The sequence below is a fragment of the Cariama cristata genome, unplaced genomic scaffold, assembly GCF_000690535.1.
Source record: "Cariama cristata isolate BGI_N322 unplaced genomic scaffold, ASM69053v1 scaffold17481, whole genome shotgun sequence".
NCBI classification, from domain to species: Eukaryota; Metazoa; Chordata; class Aves; order Cariamiformes; family Cariamidae; genus Cariama; species Cariama cristata.
In genome coordinates this window covers 110,372-134,056 of record NW_009598923.1, presented here as the reverse complement: position 1 = coordinate 134,056, position 23,685 = coordinate 110,372, and positions in this window count along the sequence as shown.

The window sequence follows — 23,685 nt, the reverse complement described above, 5'->3', positions numbered from 1 at the left end:
GCTACATTGAACAGTCAGAAGTGTGAGAGGGCTTCCATGAGTTTTCCAAGTCCTGTAACATTCATTAGGAAATCACTGAGGAACTTGCAAAATCTGAAAAACCCAACAGATATTCTGATGCACTCTTGCTACGTGTAGGTAGATGGCACTGTGCTTGCCCTGTGCAAGCTGAGAGTGTGCCACCAATTTATTCTGCTACACACATGGACTGTTTGAGCTGTGGCTAGAAATGTTTGTAAACTCTTTGGGATTCTTCAGCATTTGCCTTCAGGTATTTGGTTTGGTCACATACTTTGATGAGAAGTGTGATCAAAACCAAGTTGTTCTGTGAGCAACTGTCCCCTTTTGGGGATTTGTGTCTGATGGTTGGATTCCCTTCTGTCTAGTATCGGTGAAGTTCTGACAGTAGCTTTTCCCATGGGTAAGACAGCATTCACCTGTGTAGATTTTCTATTGTCTATTAAGGATTTAGTTCACACAGTTGAGCTTTCCTCAGTAATTTCACTGATAAGGTCTCCTCTAACCAGCCATTCATTTTAATGAAATGTATAGGAAAATAATTACTTTGAAACCATTGCCCTTCTGTCAAATCTGATTGAGATTTGCCAAACTTTTGTAGGAAAGAGGAGGGCAGGCTGGCAGGTGAGGATTCACACTGTGATTGTATAATCTTGTTTCCTATCAAACCAGGCTAACCAGGAAGCATTAGATGGCTAATCTTCAAACCTGTCCCAGACAAGGGAGTCTTGCAAAGGAAACGGTGCTTGTAGTGTCACACAGACTATCTTTGTGAAACGTATGCTGGTTTGGCACCTAGGCTTTAGTGAAACTGCCCAACTAAATTGTTAGTGGGAGCTGTGCCATCTGAACAGATGGGCATGTGTAGGCAGTCAGTAGTCATGTTTGTTCTTCATTTATGGGAATTTAGACCAGGATTTAAAATACCATGAACTGTAAAAAGCGAAATGCCCAGGTAGGCTATCCTCAGGTTTACATCTGAACTAGGTATCTTGAGCATTTGCCCCGTTGAAGCGGGGGCATTCTCTGAGTAAGCTAGTCTAGGACAGGACATCTGACGTAAATAGTTTTTGGCTTGAATACTTCACCCATCTCAATATTCAGATTTCTCCAGTCATTCTGTCCTACCAGTCCAATCCCTTTTCCCTTTGACTCTTTAGACCATGTTATTTTTGCTTTTGAATCCTGTTAACGACTTTCCCATATCTATTGTGTTCAGTTCCAGCTTCCTTGCAGTCATAACAGTGAGTGATTCCAGCTGTGCCTGGAATTCTGCTCACTTATTTCCACATCAGCTTCTTGCCCATTTGCTGGGGTAAAGTTACTTCTCAAAGCATGTGGGTACATACACAAGTTGCCATGAGGTAAGTTAGTTTGGAAACCTACACTGTGTCAGCTGCACCCCCATAACAACCTGATTGCATTCTCTTCCTGGCTGTAAATATAAGTCATTTTCCTCCAAATTCTTACCCTTTTAAGCATGTGCATTACTGAGCATGATGGGGCATAAAGTAGTTATCGAGTGGTAGATATCTAATTATATGTAACCTGACAGTAACTTCCATGTGTATTCAGTCCAAGCTTTCTTCAAAACATTTAGCCACCACCTCCAGTGTTGTACCTGGTGTTCAGAGCAGCTTTAGGCCTTTGTACATTAGGAGCATTTCACAATGTTGCCGTGGCAGCAAAACCTTCTAATAGAGACAGGTTATACGAACAAAATTCTTTGGCTCCAATGGCCTATACCTGTTCATCAAACAAAATATGCTAAATCACAAAATGTCTTTTTTGCTTGTGACTTTGTTTCATCTATGCTAAGGTTTTAGACTGAATGATTATGTCAAACAGGTCTGATTTTTATCACTTTCCATCTTGACATAGATAATCTAAGAAAATCTTTACATGCACACCTGGCCTTACTGAAAGCACACATGTTCTGCAATAATGTTAGATAATAACAGAGCTGAGTGATGAAATTTTGAGCCTGACCCTTCATCTGTTCATGCTGTGTGGTATTACTTTGAATGTCTGCACTAAGCATTCTGTCTTACTTAGAGTAAGTCTCATGAGACAGGGACCACGTCTTTCCCTCTGTATTGCACAGCTTCAGATACCTTGATGGCACTCAAGAAATAAGAAATAATTTAAGGCCAATACTGTTGGGAGATCAGCCACATATGGAGTGTTTCTGACCCATTTGATGCAGAGGAAATTCTGTGCAGGAAGTCAAAGAGGTGGCTAAGGTCAGAGTCGGGGTTTACAGAGTCTCTGGCAACTTTCTTAGGCATGTGTTAAAACAAGTGTTCTTCAGATTCCAGGGGAAAGCAACAGGCAATATGCATCGCCTGCCACAAATCTACATGTGTGTAGAGACCTTTTCCTAGATACGGCCTTTCATGCATATTTCTGTGTCTACTTGTTTGGAAACTTTCTCTCTAATTTATGGAAAATCATACTAGAGTAGGGGATAACCATGTGTTTTGTGACTTAAAAGGGACCTATATAAACATGCTTTTCTCGATTCCTTGTTAATAAATGAATGGATGCACACTTGCACAAATGCAGTACATGCACAGAGCAGCTGTTCTGCTACAAGTAAGGGGAGGCAAAAAGCCCAGATGTCCAGAACAGGGTAGTCTGAGCAGTCAGTCAACAGCCTTAATCATTTGCTAGGCAGGGACAACTTGAGAGCTGCCAGAATAACTGCCTGTGGATCTCACCAAGGTGCCAAATACCCTGGCTGAGACTATAATATACAGACTGGCATCTGGGCTCTCTGATTGTCATCAGTCCCTGAGCATGAAAGAGGAGGAAGTGGATAATAGTAATTTAAATGCTCACTGCAGCATTTTAAAATTAGTTATTTCAAATATTTTCCTAAAAAACTCCAACTGTTGGGAAAATAATTAAACATGGTTGTTGAGAAGAGAAAAGCAGTGCTATCAAAGCAATGCAAGGCTTCTATTAAGGGAATGTTGTTTAAATGGCTGTGTATTGTTTCCTTTGCTTAGATGTTTTACTCCACACTGTACTCCTACTGTTGAGTTAGGCATCAAGATCATTTCCGTTTATTCCTGCAGGCTAAGTAGTTGCTATTTGTATGGAGAGAGGTGTAATACAGTCAAGACAAACTGTGTATGTGTGTAACTGCACCTCAGTTTCCTCTTATGTGCTCTGGGATACTCTTGTGTTACAAAGCTGATGTATCTACTAGGTTATATCTTCAAGAATGTTTGTTCTCTCACAAACTTTGTTATTGCCCTTTTGTGGCTGATCTATGGTTGTCTGCTTTGCCATTTTATGCTCCTGTCACTTGACAGCATCTAAACCTACACTGACGTTTCTGATTCTGCTGCTGGGAAGATGGGGAGAGCTTGGCCATTCTTGGTCATGGGTGTAGGGGCTTACAGATGCTGCTTTAAGCAAGTGGGGAATGGTAATGCTTTTTCTATCTAGAGGCCTGGATTTCTGTCTTCTTTTGTGATCCAGGCACAAACACTTCTTTATTTCCTTCTAACATCTGTAAACACTATACCGCAATTTGTTCCTAAAACCAGGAGGAGAAATTGAGTAGCTGCAATCTGCTAGCACTGCTGCAGTACTGTGTAATCTGCCAGCAAAGAGGACTTGTAGATGTAGGGACAGATTTCCTCTGTATGGGCTAGCCCATAGAGATGTGACGACTCCTTTCTCTCTATGCTACCTCTTTTTTCTGAAATGGAAGACGTTGTAGTTGTGATTATGAAGTTTTTGAGCTAAATCCCTTGCTTTTGTTATGACCACAGGGGATGAAGTATGAAAAAAACTAACAGCATGCTACAGAAGAGTCGTTGAAAGGATCACTGGAATAATTTTTGGAATGACTTTTTATTGTTGGATGTTGTACTCAAAAAATAATTTAGCTCTTGCAGTAATATTTGTTTTGCTATGTGTTTTTCAAAACTATTTGTATTTTGTTTAATGTTTATAATTTCAAAAGTACACAATCTGGGTGCTGCAGGCTTAGTAGGTTCAACAAGCAGAGCAGTATAGAAGATAAAGTTTTGTCTGTGCAAGCAGAGAATGGACACTCTTGCCTCTTTGAGTTCTGTAAAGGCCGAAAATGTTTAATACTTAATATTTAATTGCCTTCTTTTTCCAGAAAGTAAGATCCTTTTCAGCTTAAAGTTAGAGTTTTGTATCACAGGATACTACTAATGAGCTGTAGAGCCTTTCACCTCTCTGTCCCCTCGTTTAATAACACAATATAAGAATGTAAGAAAAATTTTACTGGGTGAGACCATGGATCCATTTGCTTATCTGACATCCCTCATAATAGACAGTAACAGATGATTAATAAAAGAACACAAAAACAGGGCAGTACTATAATATTTCTTCTCCGTATGTTCTCCATTTCTATTGTACTGCAGCTGAGGAACTTCTTGAACCTTAAGTTATGTCCAATTGTTTAAGTTTAATATCCTTAATACATTTTTCTTTTGTTAATTAGTCTGATCACTATTTGAATGCATCCATATTTCTGGCATCCACAACATCTTCTTGCGCTGAGTTCCTAGGCTATTTAGGCAGTAGGTAGAAATATGTTTGTTTTCAGTTCTGCCTAGTTTAGTAGGGATTAAAATTTGTTCCCGTTAAACAGAAAATTCTGGCAATGTCAATCTGATCAGCTCATCAGACCGTCCAGTATACTTTACTTTAGATTTTAAGCTCTGAGTGAGTGAGAACACCTCTTGTGTCTTCCGTACCTGATTCACTCAGGTCAATTAGTAAGATCTTTTGTAGTAGACTGATAAAAATCTCATATTTGGGGTTAGCAAGTAATTTCCCCCATGTCAGACTAGCTGGGACTCTGCAGGGTACTTTGCCTTCCTTCTCTATAGAGAGGAGAGTATCTTAGGATACTAGGATACTACATATTTTCACTGAGGAAATGCCCTGCGATTGTAAGGGCTCATGAGATTGAATCTCCTACTCTTTTCCTTTTTAACATGTGGCTTTTGTTATTTTGTGAAGTTTCAGACAGGAAGATGGGGGTCATGCTGAGCTCAGTTAGTGACAATATGCATGGGTTCATGGATTCTTCTGAACTAAGTGTCTATTGTGTGATTACCTGTCACTGTGAAGATGTGGATTCAGTGACGTAGGTATCCTAGATTTCTAATAAGACAAATACATACACATATAAAAATTCCACATTTTTCAAAGCCTGATTGTTACTTTCTTTTTCAGATTGGCAGCACCAGGAAGTATTCACCTTTGCTCTTTGGACTGTTAAATATTTCTTCAGGTCCTTAGCTCTGACTGCAGCTTTGCAGGAGCAAAGACTCCAGTTCATGTTGTTCTGTACTGCCGCCTTCTGCTCAATTACTCCAAAACTTTGGCCACTATATTTCCCTAGGCAGCTGTTAATCTTTCAACCTCTAAAAGGCTTCTTATCAAGTCTGTCTCCACAGAATAGGAAAACAGTTCATTCCATAGTAAGCAGCATTGATAGCCTGCTGTACTTTTCTACCTGAGAGATTAGGAAGGTTTTACCCTCTGATTATGGGCGTCAGCTTGGGAGAACTTGATTCTTTGATTCAGGTAAAATCTGACCAAAGAAGACTTGAGCCCAAACTCCTTTTTCAAAGATGGTTCACCAAGAGATCATATTTCATGCTCAGAGATACGTCAAAATTCTTTGTCATGTAATAAATACAGTCTAAATCTACCGCATCAAAGTGGCATGGAGGTAAGGTAACTGAAGATTTCCTTATTTTTGGATCCTCTTCTGCTTCCTAAAGTAGAATGCAATCTCTGTAGGGAGATTTCCTGATTTGCAGGGAATACATTTACATATGACTGTCTCCAAGCTCTGTGTTTCTGCTGGTAGAAGGAAGCCACAGATTGTCTAGGGCTCATCTGAGAATGGTGATCATGTGTTCAGAGGCCTGAAGAGGGAGTATTCCTATCTTTCCTGGCTAGAAAAGTACTGGCCTCTACCCCCCAAACCTGTTAGGTTAGAGTAAGTCAACTAAGGTGAGATCTTTTAGTAACCTTTTAGGTTTTGAGCCTGTAGAATGTACTCAGAACGTGTTTCAAGCTTTTCACTGCTAAAAAGACAACCTTCTGCCTTTTTATTTTTAATGAAAGTCCAAATTCCCTCAAAATAACATCTCTTAAGGAACTAGAACAGAAAAATAAATAAGCAGATAACATCTCAGTATCATTATTGGTGCAAAATCACAAGGATTTTCAGTGTCACTTAGACTTCGCTATTTTTCAGTCAGAGGGAACAACATCCTTCAGATGCCAAATCTGTATTTCCCAGAATGGGAACAAGAGTATCCATGGATTGAGTTGGCCAGGTGTGGTGTTAGGTTTAGAAATTATGGGCTGGGATATATAACAAGGGCAGTGATTCAAAGAAGAGGCCAGGATGAAGGAGAGAATGAGTATATTTCATTTTCATCAACTATGCTAATATAAGCCCTTTTCAGATGTGGAGGAACTTTGCATTATATACACCTTATCTCCAAGAAGTTAACTTTTCGGTATGGCTAGGGTTGGAAATGCTGTGCTGCTGTAACAAGCAATGGCATGTGAAAAACAAACTCCCTCAGCTGGCTCTGAGACTTCTTAAAACATCAGGTGAGGTTCTACTTGGGGCTCTGCCAGCTTCCTTTGGCATAAATCCTGGCACAAATGCCTGGCACTAGGAAGTCTGCTGGGAGGAAGGGTTATAGTAGTACAAAACTGCTGCAACATCCCTTGTGCCAAAGGCTGTTCCAAGAGGCCACTGCAAACCAAAGGACAGGCAGTTTTAAAGGTGGGCAAGCATGGCTTGCAGATGTGCAGAATTAAAAATCTTTTGAGATTGGAAGGGACCTCTGGACATCATCTTGTCCGACCCCTCTGGTAAAGCAGGATCAAATAGAGCAAGCTGCCCAGGACTATGTTCAGACAGCTTTTCAATATCTCCAAGAATGAAGACTCCACAGCCTACATAGGCAACCTGTTCCAGTGCTCTGTGACCTTCACAGTAAAAAAGTGTTTCCTGATGTTCAGAGGGAACCTTCTGTGTTTCAGTTTGTGCCCGTTGCCTCTAGTCCTGTCACTGGGCACCACTGCCTCCTTCTTATTTACACTCTCCTTTAGATACTTGTAGACATTGATTAAATCCCCCCTGAGCCTTCTCTTCCATGGACTAAACAATCCCAGCTCTCTTAGCCTTTCCTGATAGGAGAGATGCTCCAGTACCTTGATCATCCTGGTTTTCCTTCACTTGACTCTCTCCAGTATGGCTATGTCTTTCTTGGACTGAGGAACCCAGAACTGGACATAGCACTCAGGTGTGGCCTCACTAATGCAGAATAGAGTGGAAGGATCACCTCCCTAGATCTGCTGGCAATGTTCCTTCTAATGCAGCCAAGAATACCATTACAGTTTTTTGCTGCAAGGATACATTGCTGGCTCATGTTCAACTCGGTGTCCACCAGGACCCCCAGGTCCTTTTCTGCAAAGTTGCTGTTCAGCCAGTTGGCCCCCAGCATATACTGGTGTATCTCTTACCAGCACGGCTCTGCTGGAACACCAGAGTTATTGTCAGTCTATTTATCCTGCCGTACAACCTGAGAGATGCTGCATTGACATGACCTACTCTTATGTGGCCCAAAGGGCACTGCTGGAGGGAGTTGTAACTCCCTTGTCAATGCACTGCCTTTAGTGAAATGCCTTCATTCTTGGAGACAGAGCTTTAGTAGTCTTTGTAGCCCATAAAATTATGAAAGATCAGGGATAATTTTACCCTTGCTGGATAGGTTACTTGGCAGATATTCCCATGGAATCCTTATTCTTAGGCCTAAGGATGCCATGGATAGTTTTGCAATGCCAAGGGCAGGCAATAGAAACAAGATGAACAAGTCTCCAACTCAGTTGCCAAGTAGAGAAACTTTGCCCAGGACTAAAAGAAGACACAATCTTTAAGAGAAGCAAGAGTAATGAAGTAGGTCATGACATGGAAATGTGAGTGGCCTTTTGCAATGTACCACAAAATGGGGCTTTGCAAAGATGAAGCAATCCGAGAGAAGTGGAAGTATGGTGTTGTAACAGCCTGCTTGGAGGTTTTGGTAGAAATCCTCATGCTAAATCAGACAGAGAGAATTGGAATGTGTCATCACTCAGCAGAGGCCTAGACTTGAAATTGTCAGAGGTAACAAAAGTCCAATCCAGTTTTTATATAACATTGCTTGCAAAAGCCAAAACAACAAAATGAGACTGTGGCTATGGTTGCATGATCATTAATACCAGATCTATATTTTGGAGGATCATCCAGCAAGACAAATTAGATCCGGTTCAGGCACAAGCACACAATTGCATTTCTGTCTATTTAGTCAGAACATAGTATGAAGTTTGTGCCAGCTTTCTTACTTTTACACTGATTTTATGCTAATTGTAGAAAGACAGGCGATATCTGATCTAGAATAAAACATGGCGATACAAATGTGTTTGAACAAATATGAACTGCCAGAGTGAGTTTAAGCCCTTATGTAAGTTCTGTAGACACAGCATTTTTGATCTGGTTACTTAGGAATCCTTAAGTTACACTTACTGTCTCATATAACCACAGCATGAGTTTTTTCCAAACCAGAAGTCCTACTGACAGACCTACAAGCTGTATTACATGAATTTCTGGTAAATAGAACCATGTTTTCTCTTGGTACTTCTTGGTACTTCTCTGCCTGCCAGGTGCATTGGTTCATACAACTTGGATGGAGACAAGCAGATGCAAAGCTCCCTGCAACAGACCAGCTAGCGCCAGGTCTACTACAACAGCCAGACTGAACTAAGGGGGCTCAGTCACCGTAGCTGCACCTTGCTACTAAGAGTACTTATTACGAAGATGCCTTACTCCAAAGAGCAGTTATTGTGGTTATACAAAATGTCTTAGCCAGAGGAAGCACCTTGGTAGTGGTATTTAGTTCTCCTGTTATCTGTCTGGTTTGACCTTTCCCTCTGCCGCCTCCTCCCCTTTTCTTCTTTGCCCTCTGTTTTGACATTTATGGCTAAAAAGGCCTCTTTTGTGATGCTGCTGTGAAGTCATAATTTAGAAGGCAACCAAAAGCGATTCCTTAAGCAGGTTGATATTGGTACAGGTCACTCAAGTCTCATAGTAGCAGATAAAACCTTGTGCAGTGTCTGCCTTTGTCACCAGGGAGGCCGTCAACAAAAACTGCATTCCCTGCCTCTGTTTGCTGTTCTTTTGCCTCACCTTTAGGTATGTTTGTCTTGTTTTGTTTTGAAGTAAGCAACACTGAACTCTAACAGCAATTCCCACCCATATCAGCTGTTGCTAAAAGGACAGTTATTACCATCTTTAATATCACCTGAAAGATTACCAGGACTGTTTCCCTTTAAAAATGTCTCTACAAGTAAAGGGCAGAGGAATAAGGGGTAGTTAATATGAAAGTGTGAGTTAATACTTTACAATTTCAGTTCTTTGACTGTTTTTCTATTTTATCTTTAAGAAAAGGTTAAAGTGATTCTTAATAGTTCCTGTTGCTGGGACCTAAGAAGTTAAAGATCAGAATCTTCTCTGCTTAGTGTTAGACAGTGACAAGATAGGCAGTGCCCAGGCCTATTTCTTCCAGGAAAATTAACCCAAAATAGTTTGTCTAAATGCTGGACTTCGGGGCATAAGCAGGATCTGCTTAGTTCTGAGTTCTCACCATGTACTAAAAATGTCCCCCAAATTGTCACAGATCAAACAAAACGTTTCATTTAACCTGAAATGAATGTCTTAAGTAAAAAAAAAATCCCTGGAGTTCAGGTTTCAGGTTGGCCTCTAACTTTTTTTTTTTTCAGTTTCGTCTATGTAACAAACGCCTAGCTGATGCTTTCTGAAAGCACAAACCAGTATCCAACATCTTAATACTCTTTTTCTTAGTGTTGCAGCTGACAACAAAATGTCTCTCAGGAATTGTGTTTTCTCTCCCTGCAAGTAGGGAAAAGCAGAGAGGAAAAATGAAAAATAAAAGTGGCTAGTCTCGACATTAGTTGTGTAACTGTAACTCACTTGTTTTAGTTTGTCATTATTAGTTAGCCCTTTACTGATTCTTGTCATGTTGACATGGTAATTGGAAGACAAAATCCGCCTAAATGAACCACAAGGGAAGTGGTTAATACCTATTGTTACCACTTTGCATTAGCCTAAACATATTAGAATTGCAATGAAATAAAAACTGCCTTGCTATCAATATTTTGTTTTGTTACAAGAAAATACAAACAGAGATGTAATCCTGCCTCTCTATAGCAGTCTACAGAATGAAATTACCGGGAAAACAAAGGTGGCAATAGAAAGGAGTAGATAGACTATACAGAATACCTTGTTAGTGAGAGTTAGTTGTCTGGTAACTTTGTGCCAGTCTCATCTCTTTCATGCCCATTTCTCACCTGATGGTGTAGGTCTAGGTCTGTAAAGGAGATCCCAAAATCTCTCGTGCTTTCTCTTTTTTGCTGTTTTCTTTTTCTTTGCTTTGTCTGTTTCTTATTTCTAACTTAAAATAGGCCTTTGGCCCCTCCCTTTGATCATTTAAGGGAGAAAAAGATCTTTTTCATGGTAGAAGTGTTTGGCCTTCCTCAGTTTTATAGAAATATCTAGATATTTCTAGATTATGAAGCTTGAAATACCCCTGGGGTAAATTGATCAAGTTATGTAAACTTCTGTAGCTAGCAGCACATGAGAACAGACTTATCAACATCAGCAGCCGTCAGACAGCAACTTCTAATTCCTAGCTCAAATTATGAGATACCCTTTCACAGTTGGGTAGACTGAGTCTGAGGAGAGCCTTACCTGTCTTAACTGGCTGGCCTCTGTTTATCATGAGGTATGTAGCCAGAAGTGAAGTATTGAATATTTAACAAAGACTTCATTTATCCAAAACATTCACTTGTCATTGTAGACAAGTAGGTGCTAATAAGTACCAGAAAAACACCAATAGTTTAAATAGTATTAGCAAATATCCCTTCCTTTCTTAATTGGTATATGCTACACAGGAACTGAATTTTGAATGTACAACCAAATGTTAAAAGTTGTTTCCAAGCCTTACTCTCTCCTCAATGAGACATCAAACTGTTGTCACCCAATCCTTTTTACTTTATTTTTTCGTTCGATACTTTGATCATTCCCCTCTGACATGGTTCCTGCTGTACCAGATTAGCTAGCAGCAAGTTGCTAGCTAGATGAAAAAACCCTTTAATGGGGTCTGTTTGGTACTTCATCTGTAAATCATTTATTTAAAGAAAGTGTAACCAAGTCACAAATTGGCAGATAATTTCTTAGACATTTGTGTTGCTTTTGAAATTGTTACCCAACTTTCCTTTCTGCTAAATACTCTTTAAAATGTTGATATAAACATTTTATTTTTTTTTTTAAGGAAAACATATAGAAGAAGATTGGAGCAAGCTAAGCAAATATTTTCTCTGAGAAAATAATATACCTCTTAAACAAAGGAAATGCGCTCCCTCTAATCCACTGGAAGTCAGTAAAGCAACAGATATGGTGCAATAAGGAAAAGGATTATTTGAGTTGGAAATGGGAGTTGGTACAAGTAGCAACGGAACTATTTAGAAGAGAAAAAGTAACAGAGATGAAAGGAGGGGCCAGGAAAATGATTAGGGTTATAGCAAGAGATCTTTAAAACTAAAGGAAACCCAGAAAAGCATCTTCCAGTACACATAGGAATTGAGGAGGGAAACCATGGGTATTATTGCTCAGTTGAGACTATTTCTACATTACTTTTTGTTGGTACAAGCTAGAGCCCTGGAGGAAAAGAGAACTGGGGTTATTGAAGAAACAGGAGGAAAGGTCCTTTTGAGGACTCAAATCAGATTAAAGGTTAGGAAGCAGATGGTTGACTTTTAAGGAAGCAGATGGTTGACTTTTAAGGTCACTTCAGGAAGGAAAAGTGTCAGTAGTGGAGACTCCCAGAGATCAGTGCTAGTACCATTCTTATTCAACACCTTCATTAGTGACCTGGAGAAGGGAATGTGCAGTGGAATCTCCAAGTTCATGGACAATACTATGCTCTTTCAGGTTTTCAAATGCCACACTGTTGATGAAGCACTCTGAAAGAACCTTGCAAAATTGAGTGGGGAGAGAAAAATGTGTCAGATGCACTGAATTATAGATAAATGTACAGTAATGCATCTGCAGAAAACTGACTTAAAATACAAGTACTGCAGATCTTGTATTTGCAACTCAGAAAAGAGGTCTTGAGAGTTATCATTGATTTCAGTTCTCTGAGGCATTTGGCTCAATGTGCAGTGTCAGCCAGAAAAGCAAACAAAACATCAGGCATCATCAGGAGAGGTTTTGAGATCAAGTCAGAGGGTATCATTTTGCTGCTATGTAAAACCTTAAAGAAACCACATCTGAAGTACAGTGTGCCATTCTGGTCTCTGTAGAGAACACAGCAGAACTATGGAACAAACAGAAGAGGGCAACTGAAATGATTATGGGGATCACAGCTGCTGCATTGCAAGGACAGACTGAAAAGGCTGGGACCTTTCACCTGAGAGGTAAAAACTGAGCATGATACACCTGATGTTTGTGAAAAATCATTTGTTGGGCAACAAATGCGGCAACAGTAGATCTAGGGACACTCACTGAAAATAGAAAGAGATAAAAACAGGGAAAGAAATTTATTATTTACGTGGTGGATAGTGAGCTTGTGAAACTGTTGCCATAGGAGGTTGTGGAGAGGAGACAGATGGTATCATCAGGTGGGAAAGAGCCTTGGAGAGATTCCTGGCCAACGGGGACAAGGCAGATGCTGAGGACAGGGACAAGGATGAACCTCTGAGATCCCTAATCCGATGATAGCAGCTGCTGGGAGAGCAAGAGAGGAATGAGCTGTGGGTTGTGGCCAGGCTGCTGTGCTCTCCTGTGCTAGGAGCAGAGTCTCTGATGTGACTGGAGAGAGAGGCTGGCTAGATAGTCTGACCCAGTAGGACATTTCCTGTGCTTTTCTGTTAGACTGAGTGTAAGAGAGGTTTCCCCTGACAATTCTTTGAGGTTTTACTCCACTTACAATCTAAATAACACATCTGAGGGTCTTGTCATAGGTCTCTAGATGAAGGCACAGGGGATGCAGTACTCTGCAGGTAACAGAGTAACTGTGTTTGGGTAGACTCTGAGCAGTAAGGGAAGCCTTCAGCAGAGCAAGGGCCAGGGTGATTTTGGTTGCAAAATGGCAGGTAAGTAGTTCCAATGAGTGCTTTAAAAGTGGTAGCTTTTCAAGTTCAAAGCAAAAAAGTTTTCCCTTGTTTTTATGGCTTACGTACATATTTATGTCTCTCATGTATTCATTGACACTACCATGTTTCTATTCAGAAGGTATTTAGTATCTTCTGTGGTTTTGACTGCTTAGATGTACTTGTTTCCCTGAATTTTTTTCAGGTCTGGATTTTGTTGTTGTGAATGTCTATTTTGTTACTGTGGCTTTCAGTAAGTAAATGACACCATATAAAGCGGCTCAAAAGGAAAGTGTTTTGTAAATTAAAAATATAAAATTAAATTTGAATTTTTATTTATCCCAGTCTTCAAAGTAGCCATGCCTTGCTACAGCCCTAAATGTTCGTTTCTGTTCTTGATATTTTTACCTTTCAAATAGTTAGTTTTGCTGTCTGAAACATTCTCTTTAGTGCTACACTTGATGTGTTACTGCAGGGGCAAAAAAAGATATTTTCACATCTTCTACATTTGCAGATGATGTAGTACCAAAAGAGTTTCACTATTTAAGAAATGTGCAGATCCCAATGGTTGCCACAGGGTTGCAGAAAAGTGTGTATTTTAGTTTATTAACATTTGCATTTCATTCAAGATGATGATTTTGTTAGTCACTAAGGAGCATCTACCTTGAAAGCTAAAGATATGTCATGTTTCAGGTTTTTTGTTCTGTTTATGTGCAACTTGCAGCGTATTAGTTCCAGCACTGAGTTGTAACTATCAAAGAAACATTCTAAATTTGTTGAGTGCGTGTTTATATGGTGGACTTTTGCTGGCATAGCTCTGTTAGCCAGGTAAATTGTGCTCTGCTGGCTGATCTCACTCAGACTCACATGTTGGGATTTCTCTGAGATAAGACAAGATGCTACTGGCCTTAATTTTTTACATTACTCCATTGCTACAGGTGAGCGGAGGGAGAAGAGAGGAACACGTATCTTTGTTATGGGTGTTCCAGTTCATGTTCTGCAGTATTTGCTTAAATTGCTAGTGGAAACAGGCTTGTGCTAAGCTGTGAACTGGAGTTTGCTTTTGCTGTCTCTGCTGTGGGGGCAGTTACCTCTGCTGGGTGGGTGAGGTAAAACTCTGCAGGCAATAGTGTCTTAAATCATTGCAGCAGTTTTCCCTGCCTGACAGTCAGTCTGTTATATCTAAGAAATGTATTTTTATTAGTGCTACTTGTTTAACTCTTGTGAGGATGATGCTGTGCTAGATTTAGTCTGTCAATATAGCAACATCTGCTTTAGAAGCATTACAGTGGTATAGAGCATGTTATACTTTATAGTATGCAGGCATATATAACCTGTTTATATAACACTAATATAATACTATTATAGATATGGTCTAATTGATCTGTAGATATATTGTGATTGAAATAGCTGCAGTGTGACTCATTCAAGGTAGGAGAGCAGGGATTATACTTTATTGATTGGATTATTTCTCACTTTAATTATTCTTACTCTTATGAGTCACAAGCTGCTAATTCTGTCTTAACATTTCAGAATTGTATTTCACATAATTCCCCTTCCTCCAGCGGCCAGCAAAGGTGGAACCCCCTTAAAAAGGTGTTTATAAAGTGCTCTTATACATCAAAAAGTCTTGGAGGAAATGTCAAAATATTGGGCTGAAGCAAAACCTTGCTGCATCCTTTTCTGATCCTTGTGAAACTTTTTTTGTGCCATGGAATGTGACAGAAAAACCAGAATGCTATTGTGATGTTATGTCCCCTCCTTCAAAGGGTTACACACTGCATTAGCTTTCTGTAGAAAGGCATGAGCATGGCAGCTGACACCAAGGCTCACCCTTGAGATGCTGACTAAATAAGTAGGTAGATGCGTCACATTCTGTGTTGCTGCAGCTATGGTACCAGTGATACCTGAACTATCTAGTTTTAATCTAGTTTATGGCTGCTTATAAGAGCTACAGTCACTACAAAGCAGTCAGACCTTAAGTCGGATTCAGTTGTAGGTCTAAGAATCTGGTGAATTGTCTGTTTCTGCAGCATTCCTTTACAAAGGAAACCAGAAGGGTGTTTGCATAAATTTTGCCTGTGAGTGTTCTTAAATCCCTAGATCTTTAGATGTTTTGGCACTGTTCCTGGATACACACCCTTCCAGCCTCAGGATATGGTAGCGAAGGTCTGACTGTGCTGATTTGTGGTGCATCAGAACAGGGATGCTTCTTTGGTGCAGACAACCTCTTCCCCATGCTGGTATGTTTTCCATTTTAATACAAAAGTCAACCCCTAGCTGTTAGCCTTGAAAACGGGCACTGAATGCAGGGACCTGAAACAATAGCTCTGACAGATGTGACGGGTCCATTCATTTCAACAGTATTAATGCTGATACCTAGTTATACTGTAAATGTCAGTGCCGTTAACCATTTCACTGCTCATCAAAAGCATGTTAGAGCAGGATTATAAACAGCTGCAAAACCTATTAAGAGCCAGAGCTCATTTGGTACCACTAGTACCAATGTGGGAGATAAGCCACCTCTTTACCTTCATCAAGAAGCAGCCAGTTGTCCCATTGGGGCAATAAGTTTTCCCACTCTTCCTTCTTCTCTTTCCCCATAGTTGCCATTGTTTTCTTCTGGTGAACGAGGGTTAAGAAACACGTTGAAACATACAAAGTTTATTGAGATGTTGAAAATGAGAAGCCCATAAAGCTGATTAAAAGAGTAAAATCCAAGTGACAGGAATCTGTCACCATGAGGCCCAGATCATATTGAGAATGTCCGCACTAAAAGCAGCATGTGATTTCTACAACAGCAGAGGAAGAATAGATAGATTATTCTGCAGCCTAAACCTGGAAAGGGTAATGTTTTGCTCTGATGTTGTTGAGGGGTTGTACCACAATAATATGGTCTTGCCCTTGGGGAAGTGCCTAACAGAAAAGAGAAGGTGACAACGAATTACAGCAGAGCATCTGTATAGTTGAATTCTTCATAGGAAAATGGTATAGCTGCTAAAGCAAAGCACACATACCTAGATTTTGCTGACTTATTGTAGTATACTGCACAGGGTTAAACTTTTAAACAGTATTAGACTAGACTGTCTGCTTTCTCTCTATACTTTCTAGAGAGCTGTACAGTGTAATGATAAGCCAGAGAAAACTGTTGTTTTCTTTTGATTGCCCTTATTTGTAATGTGAAAAGACAAGCCTTATTTCTGTTCTTCATGGTGCTGTTCAGTAATGCCTGTTTTGAAAGGGCTACCAATAAAGTGACACAGAGTCACTGCAGATTTCCATCTCTGTGCCCTACCTCTGCGCTGATCAGTTCTTCTCATACCTGTGGAAGGGGAGTTGAGTTGCTGTTTGTCCTTTATTCCTGCTTTAGTACGTAGGTATCAGTGAGGAAATTCATTACTAACCATGAATCAGAGTACTTGTCTTATTTGAGGTTTGTTTCTTATCTGGTTATTTATGATCAGTGTTTAATTTTCTTTCTTAATCAATGCACTTGTAATACCAGGAAAATTTGTGTGGACCCTTTCCCCTTTTGATAAACCATGAACAAAGAAGTGAAGTTACTAAATATGTACAGTGTCACAGTTGTAAGGCATGTGGTTTTAATTAAGTTTTAACTGATTCCCTTTATCTTGTCATAGTAATTATGACTGTACAAGTCATGTCACATTAATATGTGAAAGCAGCACTTTGGCATGGCTGGTCAAGGAACAAAGCCTTTATGACCTGCCGTGTTAAATTAAACCAGAGAGACTGATCAACTTGTATTTTGCTACCTTCTTTGATAAATTATGTTAAAGATGAAGAAAAGTGCTAAAGGGCCAACACACATTGGTGCTGAATATTGCTGAACTATGGCAGCAAACAAATTGGGAGGAGGCATCTTGCAGACCTTTTAAAGGCCCCAGGCTTTGATAACGAAAAATGAAATTACATGTAGCAATGAAGTAGCTTAAGTGAGTTGATAATGCTTGAACAAATCTAAACTTTATCCTTTTTGTATGATAGAGTTGGATACTCTGGTGTTCCAACTAATTTTTCCATCTTCTGTTTAAGAAGAGGATGTGTTATACAGAATATAACTCTGAAGTTAGCTAGGGTGTGGATTCACAGTATGTTAGCTAGTCTCTACTACCAAATCGTTCAGATACTTCTTGAGAAGAGAATGTGCAACATAGTCTTCTCAGCCTTTAGTAGGGCGTAAGGTCTGCTCCATTTGGAGAAAGCTGCTTTTCACCATCACAGGAAAGTTGTTTTATGTGAATAACATACTATAAATTTGTGTTCTAGCTCACTTTGCAGTATATTTCCTATATAGGCAAGCTCTATCAGCAACTCTATAGCTTAGCTAAGTCATCTTGAGTTTTGGCTTCAGTAGTGACTTACGTATGTTTGAACTATATCACGATAGCAGTTCATCTCTTCATTACAATGTGAAGTCATGCTCATAAAAACTAGAAGAAGAATGGATACATTACATTGTGTCAAATTCTTCATGGAAATAGTCTGTTTCATCCCCTCATCCCCACCTCCCATACACACTTTGAAGGAGCAAAAGAGAAGTGCCGTCTTTTTCAAGCTACGCCAATAACTACTGGGAGGGTCCCTCACAACCCTTCTGACTGCTATGTCAATCCTTATCTTTTTGAGACATTTTTCATTATAAATAACTGCAGTATCTGCCTCTCCTCGTTTTGCATGAAGCTGCTGTAGGGACAATTTTTGAAGACTCCTGGCTGGATTCTTAGCTGGGGTCTGTGGCCTTTTCATAGCAGAGACTTTAATCAGTTTTGAAATTCAGTCCTCTGTTCCATAAGGAATATGCTGAGTAATAACAGCATATCATTGTCACAGCAGCATGCAGGCAGATTCAGGAAGGCAGCCTTGCTTTCTTTTCTCATATCGGCATATATTTCTTTCCAATACCTTGGGACCAAAAGGGACAAAAAAAAAATTCTTTTTCAGACAGCCATCTAGGGAAAGGGTATGCTTTAGGTCCTTCTGTCTGTATGAACAGTTACTGGTGGATGGTGTTCTTCAAAAAGAGAAGACGGATTGTATAGGAAATTACAATGTGACTCCATTTTGCTACATACACATTTTAACATTGCACACTTAAGTTTTACATACTTCTTATAATAAAAGCATTACAGGAAAAGATGGGTGTTCTGACTTTGCTAAGTAAATAACCAGGAAAATGAGATCTAAGAATAAGAGGCCTACTTACGAGCCTGGAAAAGAAGTTCGAGGTAGCCACCTGTTTGTCCACACCAACATTGGGAAGTCGCCTCTAATTGACCTGCCACAAAAATGAAGCACAGCAGCAAGATGCTTTGAGGGCCCTCAGAGTGTTCAAGACTTGCAAGATTATTTTGTTAAAAAACATAGCAAAGACCATAGAATTCAAATGGAGGAATTAGTAGTTTGGAGTAATTTGGAGACACTTGGGTTAAACTTTTCAAAGACCCTGAGAAAGCAAGTGGCTGATGTCAACATCCAAAAAGTTCCATTTTCCAGCCATTTCAGTCAGCATTTCCTAAAGCATAAGGCACCAAGTATCTTTCAACTGCAAAACAGACACCAAGGTCTGATCTAGAAAATTTGTTCTACTAAATTAATTATACAGGAAAGTAAGCACACACGTTGACAGGAGAACCATTTTACAGGCATGTGTATGTTGAGCATGGACCTATTTTAAAAACTGTGTGCTCAGAAAACGTTTAGTCAAACTTTCCTATATTTCCTCTGTAGCTCATTTAGAAGTTGAATGGCCTAAGGGCAACTTTTGCAGCGGTCAACAGAAAGACTGAATGTTTTTGGTGAGTTAGCTGAGGAGAATTTACAAAGCTCTGGGTTCTGATGCTTTCTACTGAAACCAAATATAATCATAGCTCTTTACTAAGTTTTCAGAACAATGTACATAAATATCATCCTCTTTCTCTCAGGCCTGTTCTCTACCTCTAGATTCCCAACTAGCAAAACATAGCAGACTTGCATACTTACTGATGTTGCTGTTTATTGCTCCACAATCTGCAAACAGGAAGCACCTGGGAGATTAAATCTCAGAGCGGGTTGTTAAAAGGGCAAGAAATCTGAGAACCTGACAACTTAGAAGGCAGGAGGTGCCTGTTGATATACTGAGACCATATGAAGCATCCGAATTATGAATCAAACTAGTGACTGGCAGGTTTCTTGCTTGAATAGAGGATTGTGGTTAGTGGAAACTAGTGATTTGGAAAATGTGAAAGTTCTGTCTCTGCTTGTGAAGAGTGAAGGTCTGACTACGTTGTGGATGTGTCCTAGAATGCATCTTCTAAACTTCAATAAATCAAACTTCTAGTGTTTTTATACTTGCTTATTGTTAATTGGGTTGAAAAAATACGGAAGCTGCTTTTTGATCTCCAGATAATTATCTGCTGCTAATTATTGAAATGTGAAGGTTTGTGGTTAGAATATGGATACCCTTTTGCTGTTGGGGAAAAAAACTACATTTTAGGAGAGTTTTCAAAAGCATCCATATAATTGTTAGGATTTCTTTTCTTTTTTGTACTTGAGTTTTAAGTGAATAGGCTTTTTAGTTTTGTTTCAGCTTGCTTTCTATTAAAGAAAGATTTTTCGCCAGCTGACCCTGCATTAATCTAAGCAATGAAATCAGATGCTGCAATGTGCCCATTTCCTGCAGGCTTCTATCATGAATTGGAACCTGCTGGAAACAGAAGCTGACTTTCTTGGTAAGTCATTGTTCAAAGTGAGCAGGAGATTTCAGGAGTGGCATCTTTTGTTCCCCAGTGGGAGCTGAACCCCTACTTCACTAGAGCAAAAAAAAAAAATAAAAAAATGCAGGAACACTAAGAGTGAAATCAAAGGTTAAGGAAATAAAGTCAGAAAGTCAGAAGGGGGGGACTATTAATGCAGGTCTGATGGAGTCTGCTCTTCAGAATCATGCCTTTTAATTCAGACACTCCTACCTGCTTGCAGAGCTTGTCAATGTAGAGTGTCTGCAGTGAAAGGTGCTCCAGCATTCCCCTGCTTCCACCTTGACAGCCAAAATAGGTTGTTTGCCATAATATTAATCTTGTTTCCATCACATAGCAACTAATAGCTGCTCAGCCTTACCTGCTCCCAAGTAAATGATTCAATTCATCATCTAAGTCAGCAAAAGAACCCAAGCTTATCTCTGAAAGTTAAAGAGTCCGAATCTTGAATAATCTACATTGCAATCAGTATTATTTCATGATATTTAACATTCTCTGCCCACCCCCCATAAAATCAGTGAACATTTTTCTTTGTCATGTATTCAAAGAAAAAAAAATATCTGTACTTTGGAGGATTTCCTGTGCTAGTGGCATTATAATAATTTTTTTTTTCTTTGGAAGACAAAAACCAGTATGCAGTTTCCTAACGTTAGCTCTACCCCAGTGCATTTCACTGGTCCTCAAAAGGGAAAAGATTTGTATTTCCAGTCCCCTACTTGAAGCAATGTTTGTTCAATAACACCACCCCACCCCTCCAAAACAAAACCAAACACAAACAAAACAGAAAAAAAACCAAACAGCTTTTATGGCTTGAAGAACAGGACACATAAAATACATGTTGCAGAGCCTAACCAGTGTGAGATAGAAAGAGTGGAAACAAGAGTAAGAGATGCAAAAAGAACATTTAGTAAAAGGGAAATAACAATATTCTAGTTGTAAGATGTTCCTTTTAATTTCTAAGTATTAGCCCTGAAGCTGGTCAAAGACTAGCCTAGAAAAAGCCTCTCCTTGCATGTCCTGCTTACTCAGCTCAGTGCAGCAGCTGTTCCAATAAGCAATTTGATGTTTAGCACCTGAGAATTTGCTCTTTCCTTCAGCCAGGATTGCAAGCTCAACAAAATGTATAAAAGCATGAAGTTTTGTAACTCTTTGTCCTTAATGCAACAGCCATAGAAAATCTGGGTTATGGTGCATTCATTAGCTTTCTAGTAAAATTAGTTTTTATATTTTGGGGCTTTTCTTTTTTCTCAATGCAATGAAAATATCTTCTGTGTTTCCAAAAGGAAGGATTTCAAAGAAAAAGAGATGGGGGAAGAGTATGAAAGAAAGATGGTGCTGATTCTTACCTCCAGATAGCTTGCTAAAGATAAACGTTTCTTGCTTGTAGCCTACAACCAGCAGGTTATTATTATTTATGGATAAAAATGGTGAAATAGAAAATTTGTCTTAATTATCTTTTTCTGATTTATTTAAAAAATCTGAAATATTTACTTCTCACATTCTTGGAACTTTAAATTCACATAAATTGTACCTACTTTCAAGTGAACTTCTCTCGAAGCTGCTGGGTTTATTCTTCCATTTTTGTCAGCTCCAGCAGGCTTCATATGAATCTCACTATCTTTATCTCAAATTCGTGGAGCCATGGGACTTATTGTTATTGCTTTCTCATTATTGCATCAAAAAGGTTGGCTCAAACATACCTGAAGGTTTTAGGAATAATAATAATAATAAAAAATCCTAAACTTATTTTTGGTAAAATGAAAACTGAAAAACTTTAAAGCCACTTAGGAAAAGACAGACTTCTGACATAAAGAAATATTTATGTATTTTGTCTATATTGTATTTGTTCTCCTCAAAGAGTAGCGTTGCTTCCTTAAGTCAGACACACTGTCCACCAGTTCCATCTTTTCCTGGTTTTGGTTCTAGGTCAGCTCTTGGCTGCTTCTATCCAGGCGCCTCGGTAACTGTGATAGCTCAGCATGGCTTGTGGGAGTTGGGTACACGAAGGATGTAGCCCGAGAAACAAGAAGGGATTTGTGAAAGCGTGACATGTCAGAGCAATTCCACCAAAGAGTCCCTCGAAATGTGGTTAGATCCGTTTTTTCAAGGGGATGTCCTAATAAGTCTGAGCAGAAAAGAGAACTCTGTGTTTGTTGCCAAGCATTAAATGCCTGTGGGATGGGCATGGTCTGAGGGAAAAAAGGACAATGGGGAGGGGAAGGACTACGTTAAAGCAATCTCTCACTGGATGCAGCAGTTATTTCTCAAACGTTGCATTGCTTTTTATCTTAACTGTTTAGCAGGCACCAGAAGTACAAAGTTACACCATGAACAAATTCTGATGGGGATGAGAGCATAAAAAAAGCAGTAATGTATCATCAGCTTCTTTTATGGTTTACTGCTAGAAAGGAATATTTCAGGAGCTGTATGAGCAAGAAGGCATTGCTGTCAGCTCTGTAGCTGTTGCTCTCAGAAAAATCTTAGCGTGCACCAGAACAGATCAAAGCAAACCCATCCTGGTATTGGAATAAAAAGATGAGTTTGGAGCTTGCTAACTGATTTACCAGGATGACTAAGAGTTTCTGGGCCTGTTTTCTGTGAGTCTCTAAGGCACTGAAGAGAAAGGATTTGAAAGCTGAAGAAGACATTGTCAGTGATTGCTGGGTGGCTGCAAGTGGAGAATGGAAACCAAGGAGAAGGTGCAAAGTGACATAGTGTTGCTACCAATGTCAGTGGAGCTAAATAGAGGTTAGGGACCTGACTATGCAGGATCTCCTGCTTTCTGAAGAGAGATTAAGAACTCTTTATTATCGTATTCCCATCAGGCACAGCATGGTATGAAGATAAATTTACAAGATTATGGACTTGATTTTTTGCCTTTTTAATTGTTTTGGTCACAGCAGACACCTTCTGTTATGCTTCATATAGCAAAGAACTACTGTCTGAAAGGGAGTGATTCTGAGAGAGAATTTGGAAGCCAAGATTTTTCATGTTTGGCATTCTTTTAGAACAAAAGAGCTGAGCTTACAGTGAAGATTATTGTCTTCTGTATTTGTGCACTTTTAAGTCTGTTATTCCAAAATGTTATTGCTTGGATGGGGGAAGATGGTCCTTAAGCAAGACTCAGTTACAATATGTGTTAGCATGCTGCTTACATATGTAGTGTTATCTGAGTATTGATGACTGCAGTATTAGAATAGAATTTGACAGACCCTGTCCTATCTAATTCTGGACATTTCACATTTCTTGTGTGATTCATTCTGTTCTTCCCTTTTTGTCTTGTCTATTCAGACTATAACTTTCTTGGAGTAAGGGGATTATCTTTTATTATGATGATTGCACAGTGATGAAACTATCAGAAATCCATTTCTCCAGAGGGTTTTCTAGACAGTGCTGTTATATGTGAAGTCATCTAGCATTCAGGTGCTGTCTGGTTTTACTTCTTCAGTGCCTTTGGAGACAAAGGCATTTTGTATCTATATGCAGATAATAGGCTTGAAAATTTTTTTGGATCTCATTTTTAATTCCATGGACATGTGTATGCTACCTGTATGTTCAGTGTTTTGTAATCATGCTACAATATTAAAAATACAGACTGCTGTAGAGAAGGTTGTCAGTTGAGGCAGGCAATACAAACAACACAAACAGTGCATTTACCAAGCTCGCTAAGTTCACTATT